The 18,762-nt window shown below is 35.3% G+C and overlaps 1 long non-coding RNA gene and 1 other non-coding gene across 2 annotated transcripts; both read right to left on the reverse strand.

Annotated features, from left to right (window-relative positions):
• Positions 1 to 267: 267 nt before the first annotated feature.
• LOC141422616 (uncharacterized) lies at positions 268 to 18,712 on the reverse strand. Its single transcript, XR_012447328.1, has 4 exons — positions 18,596 to 18,712; positions 8,574 to 8,724; positions 8,189 to 8,306; positions 268 to 1,949 (listed from the first exon to the last, which is right to left on the reverse strand). It is a non-coding gene; the product is annotated as an uncharacterized lncRNA (long non-coding RNA).
• On the reverse strand, positions 13,063 to 13,137 carry Trnap-agg (transfer RNA proline (anticodon AGG)). Its single transcript has one exon. It is a non-coding gene; the product is annotated as a tRNA-Pro (tRNA).
• Positions 18,713 to 18,762: the final 50 nt, after the last annotated feature.

Raw genomic sequence — 18,762 nt, forward strand, 5'->3', positions numbered from 1 at the left:
GCAAATACACACACTAGAGATGATAGGCTTTTTCATTGACTCAGACGCCAAGATGAAAGTCTGCCTTTCAGGAATAAACTAATTTTAAACAAGCTTTAAACAACTATTTGTTAGGGAAGAAACTCTTCTGGATATAAATGATATTAAAATAAGATAGAGTTCTAAAATGAACATATATGTACCTGCAAAAGTTGTTTATATTCAACAAGCTCTACCTTTTGTAGAAGCCAAAATTCATCAAAGATATTATGGCATCTTAATACCAGTGAAGAGGGGAAAAGGGGTAGCCAAAAAGAGAAGTATTGACCATACTAGTTGAGTTTTCAGATGTTCTATAGGGCTTTCAAAGGTGAAAAGAACAGTACTTTAAATAATATCTAATTTACTCAAGCTGTAAATGTAAAACTAGCTCTTTTCTTAAGCCATTAAACATCATTTGGATATTAACAAACTTACTTAATTTTATTGTAGACTTTAAAAATTATGATACAGTTCACACTTAGGATCATTATCCTACCTGCTATGTAATATTCCAAAATTTGAGTAAATAACATTTTATATATCCATACTCCTAATGATGGATATTTGGGCTGTTTCTAATTTTGTTTGTTTTACTTTCCTATTACAGGTGAGACTGCTATGAAAATTCTTGAACATGTCTCAATGTATATATGTAAGAATCAATCTAGAATAAATACCTAAGAGTAGAATTGCTGGATTGTAGGGTGTGCCAAATTGTATTCCAAAAAATTTTGTCAATTTTACATTTCCTCAAGCAACATGGTTTTCATCCTCCCCAACACCTGGTATAGTTAGGCTTTCTCATCATTATCACTCTACTAGGGGATAAAAATCCTTTATGAAGCACTTTCATTTATTTTTTGATTCATAAATTCAACAGATTAAAACTCATTAAATTGCCATTACAAAAATTATCTTAGCCATTATAAATTATACTGACAAATTTAAAATATATGATTACCCAAGCCACTTTAAACAACTAATAAGGTGGATGGACTTATAATTAAGTCAACAAAATCTAAGATTTGTAACTATTATAAGTCTAATTAATCAAACTGAGATGTGTTAGATTGAGGTTCTCTTAAATATTTAAATTGAACTAATTCATATATATCAAATTAAAATCTTAAGTCTAACATGAAATTATCTTAAAATTTTCTAATCTAAATCACAAGTTAATACATCAGATAGTCTAACTTTTCAAATGCTTAAGATAATAAAATAACAGCAATAATTACAAAGTTTATTCCTAAACCTAACCCATTATTATTAATTTGATTTACTTCACCATTACAGATTGTTATTATCTTAGACAGGGTAGGTCAGAGATCTCAAACTGCTTTATAGCTCACTGGTTAGAGATTGAGACCATGGTCAGGATTATATGTTATTCCAGGTTAATTCTCCCAAAGTTATAAACTAATCCATAGCATCATCAGAACCTCTGCTTATAATGTTTATATTCGTTTATTGCTACATAATAAATTATCTCCAAACATAGTAGCTTACAACAAATAACATTTTATGACATCCGATGATTTTTTTCAAGTCACAAATTCAAGCAGAGACTGAATAGATGACTCTTCTGCTCCATATAAACATTTATTAATTTTGCCAGGCAAAAATGAGGACTGCATGAGCTGTTATCTCAAAAATTACAATGCTATTCCCAGGAGGGTGAGGATGGGTTTTTAAAGGCAAACCCAGGAGTTGGACTGCTGGATGATGTGATGAGGCATGACTTTGAGCTAAATAGTGGTCTTGGATCTGCTTATTTCCTCATGTGCTGATGTTAAGGGAGTTGTATCCCTTGAGGTAGTGGATGTCCTTGGTGTTCTGGATGTTCCTTCGTTTCTGTGGCCAGCAAGATAAGGAGAGGAGCATGATGACCTTGCCTGGAGCAGGAAAGACATTTTTGAGCTCCCTTCCTTGAGGGAAAGAGATAAGACAAAGAGAAAGAAACGAAAATGAAAAAAAAAAAAAAAAAACCATGTAACTGAAAGCAGGCTGGTTAGTAAAGTGAGTTAACTATTGGGCTAAAACTACATTTGTGAGTATATTTAGGTGTCTTCTCCTGTTATAGGACCCTCTCCTTGTACTCTCTCCAGCAGGGTAGTCAAACTTCTTATATGACTCTTCAGAACTCCAAGAGGCCCAGACAGAAGGCTATTTATTACAGTCTCAGAAATTCTAGAACATTATTTTCACTATATTCCATTGGTCAACAAGTCATTAAGTCCAGTCTAAATTCAAGGACTGAGTAATTAGTCATCATCTCTGAATGAGAGGAATGTCAAAGAATTTGCAGCCATCTTTAACTCATTGCAGCAGAGTTCTACTTGCTATGTCAACTGACAAGACTATGCTCATGCTCTGATACTCTGTAATTTAGTTTCTCGGATGAACCACATGTTCATCTGTCAAATTTCATATTTTCCAAACTTTTACTGGACACATTTTCAAAATTTAATTACCTGCTTTTGGAAAATAGGATTCCTTATCTCTTATCCAGGCTGAAGCTAATCTCCTGGTAAGTTATTAGAGTTAATTTAACTTTATACTTCACCATTATTCTCAAACCAGCTTGGAACAATATTTAAGTTTTGCTTTCTATATGACTCTCCACTCACAATTTTATAATTGTAATATTACATTATTACAATTATTACACTGGGAAAAATCAGAGTTTGCCAGATCCCAGAATGTTAGCAACACAGACATGGTAAGACATCTGAGGACATGCAGGGAAACTGAACTGGAAGCAGAGGATTACTAACTAGCAGAAGATTTCTATTCTTCAAGCAGCCAGCAGAGTTACTGGTCAAGGGTTGGGAGCAAAAGTTATTTCAGCACTAAGCAGTAACTTAAATCTGGGTGTGTACAGGGGAATCCATGATACTGTAGCTTTTGTTTATCTCTGTGAGTAAACGGTTAGTGAGTCTCAATCCTAATTGACAATGAATAACCTTCCAGCCTCATTAACTTGAGGTTCAGAATAGGATTTAAATTGGCTTTTTAAAAAATAATGTGTTTCTTTTTTTGCAGACTTGAGTTTATGGACAAAGTTTCATACTGGTCTCATCTAGAGTCTTCATAGTATTTGATAATCCTCTTACCCTTTGGTGAAAATTCCACTTCCACCTCCCATCCTAAGCAGTTACTGTAAACTTCTACTATTCTCAAGACCCACTCATATTCTCAATTGTTGGCCTATTTCCTATTTCACTGAAAACTCTCAATTTCCTATCCATCTGTTCCCCAATTTACCTATGTTATATGCATTCTTCCCTAGTCCCTTCTCTTTTTGGTTCTAGATCAATAATTAGGTTCTAGTTAAACTCCACAGGCAGCTAAGCTAAGAATACTGGGAAGACAACAGCTTAACTGAAACAGAAAAATCAGGGAAGACACTCCTATAAGAAGTATAAGCTGAGTCCTGAAAAAAAGGAAGGAATAACCAGAAAAAATAGTGAACAAGGCAGGGAAAAGCAAAATCCCTGAAATTTTAAAAGTTGGAGTGTATTAAGAAATTAACGAAAAAATGACTACAATACCAGAAGCAAAAGGGAAAGTAGAAAAGGTGACATTGGAAGTATAGACAGCCTATGGGTTATCTAATGCTTAGGCCATGGTTAGAAGTATGGATTTTATTTCACATACATATCACACTGAGATTTATGGGTTTGGTAACCAGAATTTGGGGGAGATTGGAGTGGTTGAGAAACAAAACATTGGAGGCAGGAGCGTCAAGTTTAAAGGAAAAATGAGCATATCTATTTTGGACATATTCGGTATCTGTGGGATACCTAAGTATATCAGGTAAAATAAAATTAAATTTTATATTAGGGAGAGGGCTCAAAGTCATCAATAAATTAAATTCTCGCATGATACAACTCCATCTAAACAGTGGAATATATAAAGGAAGTTCTGGGCTAGAGATATAAACTTGAGAATCATCAGTCTATAAATGGGAATTAAAGCATCAGAAATGAATGAGATTATTTTAGAAGAAAATGTGTAAAGAGGAGTGACTCTGACAAGAACAGTGTCTTTGGAGTGATGAGTATAGAAACATGACTAGACTGACTCAAGGAATCAATAAGTGAGAAAGTTAAGTTTTTAGAAGTTTTACAGGGAAGAGATTCAGACAAGTGATGGTAGATATTTAGTTGGGGACAGGAGAGAGTGGTAATATAAGACAGTGGAGAGGTAATTGAAAAGATTAAATCCTTGCACATTCTGATTGGAGTAAGGTGAAATGTAAATGTGGCTTTGGCTTGCATTTCCTTCTTGGCCAAGGATGCTGAGCATTTCTTCATGTGTTTATTGGCATTTGTACTTCTTCTTATGAGAATTGTCTGTTTAGTTCATTTGCCCATTTATACAGTGAATTGTTAATTCTTTGTCAAGTTAGTTTTTTGAGCTGCCTGTATATTCTGGTTATTAATGAGATTTTATCTTGCTCCGTCAGAATTGCTATCATCGATAACACAATCAACAACAAATGGTGAGGATGTGGGGGAAAAAGAACCCATATACACTGTTGGTGGGAATTAGTGCAACCACTATGGAAAACAGTATGGAGGCTTATCAAGAAACTAAAAACAGACTTATAATATGATCCAGCGATACTACTCCTAGTCATATACTCAAAAGAAGGTAAGCCAGGACACAGCAGACTCACTTGTAAACCCATGTATATTGCAGCACTATTCACAATAGCCAAGCTTTGGAAACAGCCCAGATGCCCTACAGCCGATGAACAGATTAAGAAAAGGTGGTATATATACACAAGAGTGTTACTTAACCATAAAGGAGAATGAAATTATGTTGTTTGCAGATAAATGAATGGAATTTGAGATCATCATGTTTAAGTGATGTAAGCCAGGCTTGGAAAGGACAGAGAGAGCATGCTTTCCCTCATATGTGGAAGCTAGACCTATAAGATAAGTGTATACATAAATACATACATGATCATATGTTTACACATATATATGTGCATATGTATACATATAGACAGACAGCAAGAGACTATGGGGACAGAATGATAAAGTGTGAATAATATTGAAAAATAGTACATTTGTGTATGATGATAGTTTAACAAAATGCATTATGGGCTATTGAATGGAGTAAGTGATAGAGAAAGAGTAAGGGGGTTAATCTAGTTAAATATGATATATACATGTGTGAAATACCAAGGTGAAACACTCTTGAACAATCAATATACACTTTAAGAAATGAAGAATAGGAAAGTAAAATATTTCTTGCCTGGGGGAGGGTACCAGTGGGAGGGAGGAAGGGAAATGGAGAGAGTGAACATACATGAAAATTGAATAATGAAAACTGCTGCATTTGTTCTAAGAAGGGGAGGGAGGATGAGGGAGAACAATGGAGAGATAAATCTAATTAAGATACATTATAAGCACATATGTAAATATCACAATGAAACTCCCCTGTACAAGTAATATATGCTAATTTTTTTTAAAAAGGGAGGGTAGAAATAGGAAAAAGAATATAAATGGTGCAAGGAAGATTATCTCCTTTGTTAGGGGTGGGAATTAAAAATGGCACACATGATTAGGTTTATAAATGGAGGTGTGAAAATAATATCTTCTCAAATGAAATGAGATATTGTCATCAGTTGAGAGGGAGAGAAGGTATAAAATAACTGAAAGTAGGAAACTATACTTACTTATAAGCTTAAAATAATATTAAACAAAATATTTCCAAGTAGTGTTGATTGTTTCAAAGGAGGTCTATAACTAGAATTTAATGAGAAACCTTTCTCTTAGTTATATTTATGTGCCCAAAGAGATATATACAATAATTGTATATAATATTATTTGTATTATCAAATGGCAGAAAACCAAAATGTTCAGCTAAAAGCTACCTATTCCTGTGTTGTCCTTTCTCTCCTGGTTTACCAGAAAATAACCAACCTTACTCATATAAGACCCATTTTGATTACCATATTTAAATGTCCCTTTCTGAGTACCTCAACCATTTTGACCTCACAAACATTATAATTCCTCCTCTGTGACTCTGCATGTTAGTCTCCTAATTATGTTATAAATTTTTTGGGCCAAGAGTTATTTCTTTTACGTGTGTCTATCCATAGTACTTTGTACACTGCAAGTTCTCACTAAGAGTTTGTTGGATGAATGTGCTAGTCCACCAAATGACATGCCCATCTGTGTGTTTTTCACCAATAAGAATGTCTCAATATTTTTCCTCTTTTTTTACTAGTAGCAAACAAGTATGGCCCCCTAATTTACACTTATGTTCAGTCACAAAGGCCTTATTGCTAGGTCGTTTATCCATCTGAGGGACTTCATGTTCTTTCATTACCTTATTTATCTCCTTACGCTGTTTTTTCCCAGTGGTCTTTTCACCCTTTGTTGTCAAATATATTCAGATTTTAATTACTCACCCACCCAACTTTGACCCTGCTGCTCCTTGTAGATAAAAATTATTTGTATCAGGCCTTCCCATCAATGTGAGCTGCAAAAGTATCTCTTTATTATTCTTGTCCAGTACAAAAAAACAAACAGAAAATAAACCCTTTAAAGAAATGCCAAGCTACATTTTAGAAATTACTACTTGTTTGGGCCCATTTAACATTTTAGGCAAAGGCGACCTTCCTTCTCAAGCTGTGATTTACAGGTGGTAATAAGTCTTCATCCAGTTACATATGTAAAGTCCAGAGCATATAGTTTTTAATTTTTAAGTAATAGACTCTTGAGAAACTGATGAAAGACAAATGGATCCTCATCTTAGAAAAATGCACGTTGTCATTCTTCTCTTAGCTTCAGAGGCTCACATATTCTATAAAGCCCAATTATGGGTCCAGACTTAAAATCTCCCCTAATATAAAAATTTAGCAGTTATTAGAGGTGGTTTCAAGATATCCTTTATGCTAATATTTATTTTCTAATTTTCCTCAAATGACAGTGGGTTGTGTAAAATATATAATTTTTTTCAAAAACAATCTTAAAGGACTTTGTAAAATAAATTTTATGAAGTGAATTTGTCAAAAACTGACAAAAATTAGGTTAGAAATGATTATGATACAAGGCACTCAGTTTTCCCATCTGTAGAATGGAGTAATTAATATTAATTACTCATTATGCTATATAGATTAATACTTGTAAAATTCCAATAGCAGTGAATTTCCTATGCCCCCTCCCCTGGGTAGCCTCTGTTTTTTTCTTCCTTAGTCTTGAAGCAGATATAATGCCACAGATGTTTCTTCAGCTATTCTGTTTTCTGGGAAAGAACACCTGCTTGGAATGTACCTAAGGAGTTATTTCTTTGTTTTTTGATAATTAAAGCACTGTGATGGTGATGGCTGACATCTGGATTCACTTTTAAAGCCTTCGCTGGGTTTTTCTGGCTCCTGGGAGACGCATGAAGTATAATGCATTAGATGGAAATGTGGTGATGTGCTTCATTTTGCAACAGCAATTTTGCTCTTGCTTTGTTATTTCCCCACTGCAGTGAGCGAGAGCTGCCACTCTGTTGCTGGTGCTAAGAGATCAGGGGAGCTGAGTTGAGCCCCAGAAATTTAATAGGCCATACAATGCCTGATTTAGTTTGATTCTGGCTTTGACTTGAATTGATAAACTTACTTGGGACTGCTGTGCAGAATCAATATCCAGGGATTAGACATTTTTTTTTATAAACTGGTTTTAAAAACCAGTTTCATGAGAAACATGAAAGTCTAAGGTCTCTTAACTATTCCTAACAGTAATAGAGAAACATAAACTTGGACAAGTATTCTCATATTGTATATAATTTCCTTTAAACTACATCCTTCAGTCTCCACTAAACTTTCCTAGGGTTTGTGTTCCAGCATTACATTCCTTTGTTTCAGATGATATTTTCTTAGCCTATTAAGGTAACAATACATAACAGAATCTGATTCTGACTGAGTGAACAGAAGTTTATTAAAAGATGAGAAAACTCAGAAAATCACTAGGAGGCTAAAGGACAACACAAGGAATTAAGCTCCAGGAATAAAGCTTAAAACTACTGGCCCAGTGAGAAAGTCACTGTCACTGTCCCCACCTACATTAAATGTAACTGCTGCTACTCCTGCTGCCCAGCAAGGCCACTGCTGCACTAGGAATTGACCCTTATAAGAAATGGCACCCCAAATGTCACATACCTTTATCAGTAAATTGGTTTCCAAGCAGAATCCTTCCTCCCTCAAGCCACTAACTTTCAAATCAACATCTTCTGCAGGTTGTCAAATGTGAAGCCAAGGTCAAGGTCTGCTTGAACGTCTGAAAACCATGGAGAACGGGTACTCATTGTTCAAGATTGGAAATTCCCTAAACAAGCAAATATATTCTAAAAATTCCTAGGCTACTAGAAAATATGAACACGATTTTTATAGGAGAGAATTAATCTTGGTTAAGAGTATTTGGTAAGTACTGATGCTTGAAATTACATTATTTGATCCTCACAAAAATAGATGTTTTAATTATATAATGGGAAAACTGAAACCATACATCACTTTGTTGCTAGAATAAGAGAACACAAATTCATACCCAGGTTCTTTTCCTTTCATATTCTTCCTTGCTTCACAGGCAACTCAGATTTCTCCTTCCCAGTAACAGAGAAGCAGTGGTGTATCAAGCAGTGGGGTGGAGAGCAGGGTGAAGCATCAGTTCTGGGAGCAGCTAACCGGAGGTACATTATCTGCAAGAAAATTAAAAAACAAACAAAAAATGGTCTGCCTTTTAAAGTCATTATCATAATGTGACATCAATTCTAAATAATGTCAGCAATAAAAAATTCCTTCTTTCTATGGTGAAAGGTTCACCACTCCTTGTGCACCAGTGTGTGTGTGTGTATGTGTGTGTGTGTGTGTTATAGCCTCTCACTTAATTTTCAAAAGTTTTTTCAGAGAAATTTGTGGGGTAGGGATGTAGCTCAGTGGTAGAACTCTTGCCTAGCATGTGCAAAGCCCTGTGTTTAATCCCTAGTACCACAAAGGAAAAAAAAAAGGGGGGGGGTTGTTTAAAGAACTTGTAATAGAGGGCCATAGTCTTATGTTCCTAGAATACACCATTAAAGGAACCATTTAACATAGGATGTACCTATGTACTTATCTTTTAACATTGTTTCTAAGAAACAATGAATTCTACCTTCTACTTTGGAAGCACATTTCTCCAGTCTTAGCAGTGTGAGCAAGGCTTTTTGTTTGTTTTTTAATCTTCTAGTAGCATTACAGCCTTGACAATAAGGCAGAAGCTCTTTGGGTAGTTCCTTTGGCAGCAGAGGCTTTCCTGGCAAGATAGCTGTTGGTAATGAGGAGAAAGATGGGCATAGCAGCTTATACACTGGAACAGGAAAAGCTACCTCTTTAAATTGGCATGAGAAACTGTTTAGGTGAATCCCCAGGTGTAGAGAATTTGATATCTTGACTACTTTATATCACCATCAAATTATGTTTAATTCATTCATAAATCAGATGTTGAAAAATAAAGAACCAACAGATACCTTTTTTTTAGAGAAACTGGAAAACTATAGATCAAAATTTAACCTTCAGAGTCTTCACATTTCTCCATTGGATAAGTAAAGAACATTATTGTCATTCTTGAAACATTTATCTGATTTGGCAAGATAAACTGACTTTCATTGTATATATGGCAGATATACACCGGGTTGTTACATCTATTGAAAAACTATATATATATATATATATATATATATATGTAGTTTTGTGTGTGTGTATATATACACACAAAGCTATAGAAAGGAAGGCAAAAATGATTAGGTGGCATATTATATCCAAATGGCAGACCATTACTTAATAAATGAATAAAAAACAATAATCTTTTGTAGTAGGGTTCTCCAGAGAAACAGAACCAATAGGACACACACACACACACACACACACACACACACACACAGAGGAAGAGAGACAGAGACAGAGACATTTTATTATAAGGAATTGGCACACACAATTATAGAGGCTGAGAAATCCCAAGATCTATAGTTAGCAATCTGTAGAATACAGGAAAGAAAAATGGCATATAGTTTTGGCCTGAGTCTGATGGCTGGAAAGACAAGATGGCCAATGATGTAAGTTCCACCCCATTTCCAAGTCTGAAGGCAGAATAAAAATGTCCCAGTTTAAAAACAGGCAGAGAGAGTGATTTCTCCCTTTTCCAGCCTTTTTGTTCTATTTAGTCCTTCAAAAGATTGGATGAGGCTCAACTATATTGAGGAGAGTAATATATTTTTATCAAATCTACTGATACAAATGTTAATCTCATCCAGAAACACTCTCACAGACAAACCCCAAAAGTTGTTTAACGGTACACCTGTGGTTCAATCAATTTCACACAAAATTAACCAAAACACCTTTAAAAAGGTCTATATTTCAATATGTCATATGAACATAATAGAATATATAGGGTTTCCTTATAATTTACAGGAAATGTGGAAGAGTGCTGAATTAATGACATTATAAAGAACAGACAAATTCATAATATGGGGCATTTAACAGGCCTAAATGTAAAATGCAAAAATTATAAATTCTAGGAATTTATAATAAAAGAATATCTAGGTTACCTTTGGTTTGTTGATACACTTTTAAATACAATACCCAAAGCACAATCCATGAAAGATGAGAGAGAAATTGGTAGTTTGACATAACTAAAGTTAAAACCTCCTTTATGAAAGATGCTAAAAGAGTGAAAAGATAAACCATAGACTGAGAACATTTCTGCAAAATGCAGTTCTGGTAAAGGACTGGTATCCAAAATGTATAAAGGACTCTTAAAACTAAACAATAAGAAAACACACAGCCCAATTTAAAAAGGGACAAATGATCTGAGCAGACTCCTCACCAAAGCAGATATTCACATGGTAACAAGCATATGAAAAGATCCTCAACCTCATATATCACCAAGGAATGATAAAACAAAACAATGAGAATACCATCACACACATTAGAATGAGCAAAGGCAAAACACTAACAACACTAGTGGCAGGATGGGATACCGCGTCAACTCTAAAATTGTTACAGAATGCTTAAAATGCTTTGCAACAGGAAAAACTATCACAAACTGTTGCTTGCAGTAATTTAGAAAATAAAAACTATGCCTAATGAAATGTAACTATAGATTATGTACAAGTAACTATAGATTTATGTACAGTTGTAGAAACAATACAGAGAAACCCATGTACCCTTTACCCAGTTTCTCTTAATAGAAACATCCTGCAGAATAATAATTTTCTTTGCAGTAAAGTCTACTTTACCTGGTGTTGATAAAGCTGCTTCTGCTTTCCTTTGTTTAATGTTTTCATGATAAGTCTTTTTCTATTTGCTCATATCATTCTTAGGGCTTCAGTCTGCCATTTTAAATTTTGTTTTGTCTTTGTCCTCCCATCCCACCAGCTGACTTCTTTTTCTGCTTCCTGTGGGTTACTCCAGCATTTGCTTTCCACCCTCTTTATTGAAGGGTCGTTTCACTTGGTACAAGATTCTGGGTTGATGGTTCTTTTCTTTTGGCACTTAAAAAATATATGCTACTTCCTTCTGGCCGCCATGGTTTCTGATTAGAAATTAGCTGTCATTTGATTGTTTTTCTCCAGTAAGGAAGGTGTTACTTTTCTGTGGCTGCTCTCAAGAACTTTGTCCTTAGTTTCCACAGGTTAAACTATTAAGTATAGTGGCATATATTTCTTTGGAATAGATTGTTCATAGATTGTTCATTTAAGTTCTATAAATATTTGTGACCAATTTGCTGTGTGGATTTATGTTTTCATTTCTCTTGAATATATACCTACAGGTGAAACTGCCAGCTCAATAGCAGCTATACCATTCTTACCAGCAATGCATTAGGGATCCAGCTTCTCTACCCCATTATCAACACTTATTATTTGTCTTCTATTATTATAGCCATCCTAATGAATATGAAATGGTACTTGTGATTTTGATTCGCATTTCTGTAAAGGTAGTGATGCTGAGCATCTTCTCATGGGCTTTTTGTCCTTTTGAGATCTTCTGTGAAATGACTATTCAGATCTTTGCTCATTTTAAAACTTGGGGTGTCTTAATTATTGAGTAGCAAGAATTCCATTATATATTTTGAATGCAAGTTCCTTATCAGATATGGGATTTTCAAAAAAAGTATTTTCTTTCAATCCCTGAGCTGTCTTTTCACTGTCTCTTAATGACAAAAGTTTGTTTTGTTTTGTCAGTACTGGAGTTTGAACTCAGGGTCTTGAGGTTGCTGGGCAGGTGCTCTTCCACTTGAGGTATGCCTCCAGCTCAAGTTTTTCTGTTACTGTGTTTTGTTTTGTTTTCTAATTTGGATGAACTACAATTTGGCTATTTTTCTTTTTGACTGCTTTGCTTTTATTGTCCTATACAAAGCTTTGGCTAATACAGAAATATTTTTTTTCTTTTTGAACATTTTTGCAAAACAAGACAGCTGGGATTTTGATATGGATTGTGTTGAATCTACAGATCAATTTGGAGAGAAATGCAATCTTAATTACATTGTCTTCTGATCCATGATCATTGAATGTCTTTCCATTTCCAGTCTGGATGTCTTTCATTTGTTTTTCTTCCCTAATTGTCCTAGAATTTCTATTAGGATGTTAATTAGAAGTGGCAACAGAAGACATCTTTATCTTGTTCCTGATTTAGGGTGAAATTATTCAGTCTTTTAACCATAAAGTATGATTTTAGTTCTATGTTTTTCATAACACCTAGCATTAGGGTGAAGAAATTCCCCTCTATTTCTAGGTTTTTGAGTGTTTTTATCATGAAAAGGTGCTGGATTTTGTCAAACACCTTTTCTATGTCTACTAAGATGACTATACCATTTTTAGTTTTTATGCCGTGGATATAAATGCTAATTTTCTGATATATAAATCAACTTTATACTCCTGGAAAAAAATTCCACTTTTTCCTGGTGTGTAACTCTTTTTATATGTTACTGGATTTGGCCTGCTAATATTTCATTGAGGATTAATTTTTAATCGATTCTTATTTTTCTTACACTTTTTTTTTTTTTTTGGCAGTACTGAGGTTTGAACTCAGGGCCTCATGCTTCCTAGGCAGGCACTCTACCACTTGAACCACACTCAGCCCTTTTCTTTTGTGTTGGGTATTTTTGAGTTAGGGTTTCAAGAACTGGCTTTGAACTGCGATTCTCCACGTGTGTTTAAATAAAATTCTTCAGGAACAGTGTAAAAGGTATCACCTAGCTAGTGAAACTAGCCAAAAAATAAGCTTTTAAATTCCTAAATGATTTTTTTCTATAATTTTGTGTCATCAAGAATGTTGGTCTCTGCTGAATTCTATCAGACCTTTAAAGAAGAACTGATACCAACCCTCCTTAAACTGTTCCACGAAATAGAAAGGGAAGGAAAACTGCCAAACACATTTTATGAAGCCAGTATTACACTTATCCCAAAACCAGGCAAAGACACCTCCAAAAAGGAGAACTATAGGCCAATCTCCTTAATGAACATTGATGCAAAAATCCTCAACAAAATAATCGCAAACCGAATTCAGCAACACATCAAAAAGATTATTCACCACGACCAAGTAGGCTTCATCCCAGGGATGCAGGGGTGGTTCAACATACGAAAATCAATAAACGTAATAAACCACATTAACAGAAGCAAAGACAAAAACCACTTGATCATCTCAATAGATGCAGAAAAAGCCTTTGATAAGATCCAACATCATTTCATGATAAAAGCTCTAAGAAAACTAGGAATAGAAGGAAAGTTCCTCAACATTATAAAAGCTATATATGACAAACCTACAGCCAGCATTATACTTAATGGAGAAAAAATAAAACCATTCCCTCTAAAATCAGGAACCAGACAAGGATGCCCACTATCTCCACTCCTATTTAACATAGTACTGGAATTCCTAGCCAGAGCAATTAGGCAAGAAGAAGGAATAAAAGGAATACAAATAGGTAAAGAAACTGTCAAAATATCCCTATTTGCAGATGACATGATCCTATACCTTAAAGACCCAAAAAACTCTATTCAGAAGCTTCTAGACATCATCAATAGCTATAGCAAGGTAGCAGGATATAAAATCAACATAGAAAAATCATTAGCATTTCTATACACTAACAATGAGCAAACGGAAAAAGAATGTATGAAAACAATTCCATTTACAATAGCCTCAAACAAAATCAAATACCTAGGTGTAAACCTAACAAAAGATGTGAAAGACCTCTACAAGGAAAACTATACACTTCTGAAGAAAGAGATTGAGGAAGACTATAGAAAGTGGAGAGATCTCCCATGCTCATGGATTGGTAGAATCAATGTAGTAAAAATGTCGATACTCCCCAAAGTAATCTACATGTTTAATGCAATTCCCATCAAAATTCCAATGACATTCATTAAAGAGATTGAAAAATCTACTGTTAAATTTATATGGAAACACAAGAGGCCACGAATAGCCAAGGCAATACTCAGTCAAAAGAACAATGCAGGAGGTATCACAATACCTGACTTCAAACTATATTACAAAGCAATAACAATAAAAACAGCATGGTACTGGCACAAAAACAGACATGAAGACCAGTGGAACAGAATAGAGGACCCAGATATGAAGCCACACAACTATAAGCAACTTATCTTTGACAAAGGAGCTAAAAATGTACGATGGAGAAATAGCAGCCTCTTCAACAAAAACTGCTGGGAAAACTGGTTAGCAGTCTGCAAAAAACTGAAACTAGATCCATGTATATCACCCTATACCAAGATTAACTCAAAATGGATCAAGGATCTTAATATCAAACCCCAAACTCTTAAGTTGATACAAGAAAGAGTAGGAAATACTGTGGAGTTAGTAGGTATAGGTAAGAACTTTCTCAATGAAACCCCAGCAGCACAGCAACTAAGAGATAGCATAGATAAATGGGACCTCATAAAACTAAAAAGCTTCTGTTCATCAAAAGAAATGGTCTCTAAACTGAAGAGAACACCCACAGAGTGGGAGAAAATATTTGCCAACTATACATCAGACAAAGGACTGGTAACCAGAATATACAGGGAGCTTAAAAAACTAAATTCTCCCAAAACTAATGAACCAATAAAGAAATGGGCACGTGAACTAAACAGAACTTTCTCAAAAGAAGAAATTCAAATGGCCAGAAAACACATGAAAAAATGCTCACCATCTCTAGCAATAAAGGAAATGCAAATTAAAACCACACTAAGATTCCACCTCACCCCTGTTAGAATAGCCATCATCAGCAACACCACCAACAACAGGTGTTGGCGAGGATGCGGGGAAAAAGGAACCCTCTTACACTGTTGGTGGGAATGTAGACTAGTACAACCACTCTGGAAAAAAATTTGGAGGCTACTTAAAAAGCTGGACATCGATCTACCATTTGATCCAGCAATACCACTCTTGGGGATATACCCAAAAGACTGTTACTCCAGAGGCACCTGCACATCCATGTTTATTGCGGCACTATTCACAATAGCCAAGTTATGGAAACAGCCAAGATGCCCCACCACTGACGAATGGATTAAAAAAATGTGGTATCTATACACAATGGAATTTTATGCAGCCATGAAGAAGAACGAAATGTTATCATTCGCTGGTAAATGGATGGAATTGGAGAACATCATTCTGAGTGAGGTTAGCCTGGCTCAAAAAACCAAAAATCGTATGTTCTCCCTCATATGTGAACATTAGATCAAGGGCAAACACAACAAGGGGATTGGACTATGAGCACATGATAAAAGCGAGAGCACACAAGGGAGGGGTGAGGATAGGTAAGACACCTAAAAAACTAGCTAGCATTTGTTGCCCTTAACGCAGAGAAACTAAAGCAGATACCTTAAAGCAACTGAGGCCAATAGGAAAAGGGGAACAGGTACTAGAGGAAAGGTTAGATCAAAAAGAATTAACCTAGAAGGTAACACCCACGCACAGGAAATCAATGTGAGTCAATGCCCTGTATAGCTATCCTTATCTCAACCAGCAAAAACCCTTGTTCCTTCCTATTATTGCTTATACTCTCTCTACAACAAAATTAGAAATAAGGGCAAAATAGTTTCTGCTGGGTATTGAGGGGGGGAGAGGGAGGGGGTGGAGTGGGTGGTAAGGGAGGGGGTGGGGGCAGGGGGGAGAAATGACCCAAGCCTTGTATGCACATATGAATAATAAAAGAAAAATGAAAAAAAAAAAAAGAATGTTGGGGGCAAATTTATATACTAGAGTTGCATATATCATTTGAAGTTTGTTCCCCTCAAATACCAGTTTTAGCACACAGGCTTATTAATACACACACACACACACACACACACACACAGAAAACACCATTCAAATCCAAGAATAATTGAAAAAAAAAAACTTGGTGGAATCTCTCAAAGAATATCAACATCCAATTCAAATCCCATGGAAGAACTTAAAAATCCACCAGCCCATTCTTTTCTCTCAGTCTCTTACACAAAGCCATATTTAAGGGTTTTTGTCCTCTGCTTTCCTGTATCCATACACTTTTACCTTTTAGTATAAGTTGCACATTTGTAGCCCATAGCTCAAATTTCAAAGTTATGCATGCATTAACTTTGATATGTTTTATAAACAAGTTTAATTAGCTATCAATATTTATAAGTTGGTAAAAGACAAATTCAGTGTATCTGATTTCTCTTGAAAATTTTGAAGCATTGTCAGAATGTTGCCTTCATTTTACAACTGGCTAGTGTTGAACAGTGACTTCTTTCTTCAAATATGACATAACCCTTTAGTTTGCTAGTCTTTATCCCTTCCTGTTTTATTACATATGGTCAGTGTTACCATTTATGGTATAGACCTGGCCTCTGTAGATACTGGAATTTGTGCTTTTAATGTTGTGCTTTCCAATGTAAATTAATCTTTCTTAGATCTCTTCCAAATTTTGCAACCTTTCTATATTATAGAGTAGCACAACAAAAGTTCTAAGAGTCCAGCAGAAGACCTTGAGAACCGTCAAGAAGCCAGACTTGAGCTGTAGCCTTTTGGACAGTATAAACAATAAAATCCCTGTGCAGATCCCTATCAGTTAGAAGAGGGGGAAAAACAGACAACTGGTTACAGTAAGTTTGTACATGCAAGACCTCTTGCTGGGATGGAAAGCCCAGCTATGGGAGAGAATAAAGTGGGGGGAGTAGTGGTCTATCTGTGCCAGGGTTTCTGGAAAAGTAGAGATTAACAATGGTCTCTGGGAAGAAGAGAAGATGGAGGAGAAAATAGTACAATAATATCAAGGGGATCTATGAGAAGGAATTGCAATGTCAGTGATATATTATACATACATACATACCTAAAACAATAAATTGAAAAAGCTATGACTTTTCTGGGAATTGTCTCCTGTATGGTTGAACAAATTGTTGACATGGGAAAAAATTCTGCTTACTTTAGTCTGTGTCTTTATACTCTGCCCTTTAAATATTTATTTGCATTTCTCAAAGACTTCAATTATATTAGAGATACTGAGAGAACTTTGTAGTATTTAGTACTTGCTACAGTTAATTTTCTTTCTAAGCACAAGAACTCCCTGCCCCTTCAATACAGAGATTTAATTAAAAAGGCAACCAGAAAAAACAAGAACAAAAAAATTAAAAACTGCATTAACAATACATGTCCATGCTTGGACTTAGATTAAATTTTAGCAATCCTTTCCTAGTGAGGAAAAGTAACATGAATGCAATTTGCAAAACAAAAGTGAAGGCAAGTTACCTTAATGTGATTATATACTCATTTTTGTACAATTAACATCTACTTCTTTTTAACCAGTTATTTTTAGAAAGCAGCAGGTATACTTAGTAATAGTAATTGAGTAATTTTATTGGTTACACAATTATGATGTCAGATGGAATTCAGTAATTTAGATCAGAGTAGATTGGCATATTATGCCTTTATGACTAAAAAATATATAAGGAAATTATATTTTATTTGCTCATTTGAGTTCCCATTCCAAGCTATTTGTTAGCTGTGCAACAAAGAAAATAGTACATGGGCTTTAAACACATACATATGACTCATAACAGTTATATATAAAAAGCTTAGGTTCCCAGTCCATAGTAAACACTAAATGTTGGCTCTGATTTCTATAATTCTAACATCCTCTCCCAGAAGATTCTTTACAGTATCTTTCCTTAAATGAATCCACCCCTTCTTTCCCTGTCTTTTGTATATATGTTACCAAATCCTGCAAATCTATAAGACAGTTGTTGGATACCTGTGATTTTCCTATACTTTCCCAAATTGTGAAAACCCTAAAATAGCAAGTCCCCTTGGCTACAAACACCACCCACAGCAAATGTGTTAATAAGTCATACCTTACCCTCATCTTCCTGTCCTAAACCATGTGCCCTGCTCCCTTCTGTCAACCATGGATGCGCTAGACTTCATATCCAACCACAAATTTCTCATGAATTTAGAAAACTGTTCTTCTAATTCTCCTCCAGAAACTCAAAAGTATGAGAAGATCCCTTCGTCCAGGGCATGTAGAAGACTTCTCACAGATTTCTCTACAAGACAAAATTACTCTTATGTCTTTGACTAGATAAACCTCACCTGAGGTGTGAATCAACTGAAATTCCTCATGGTACGCCGTTGCGCATGCGCCGTACCTGCCGCCGCTCTCGCTGGGGGAACTTGGTTCTTTCTCAGACTTCCGTTCGAACTTCCCCGCCGCAGCTGAATTCACCAATCATAAACGCCCTTCCTCTGGCCCCGCCCCC

The sequence above is a fragment of the Castor canadensis genome, chromosome 4, assembly GCF_047511655.1.
Source record: "Castor canadensis chromosome 4, mCasCan1.hap1v2, whole genome shotgun sequence".
Classification (NCBI taxonomy): Eukaryota; Metazoa; Chordata; class Mammalia; order Rodentia; family Castoridae; genus Castor; species Castor canadensis.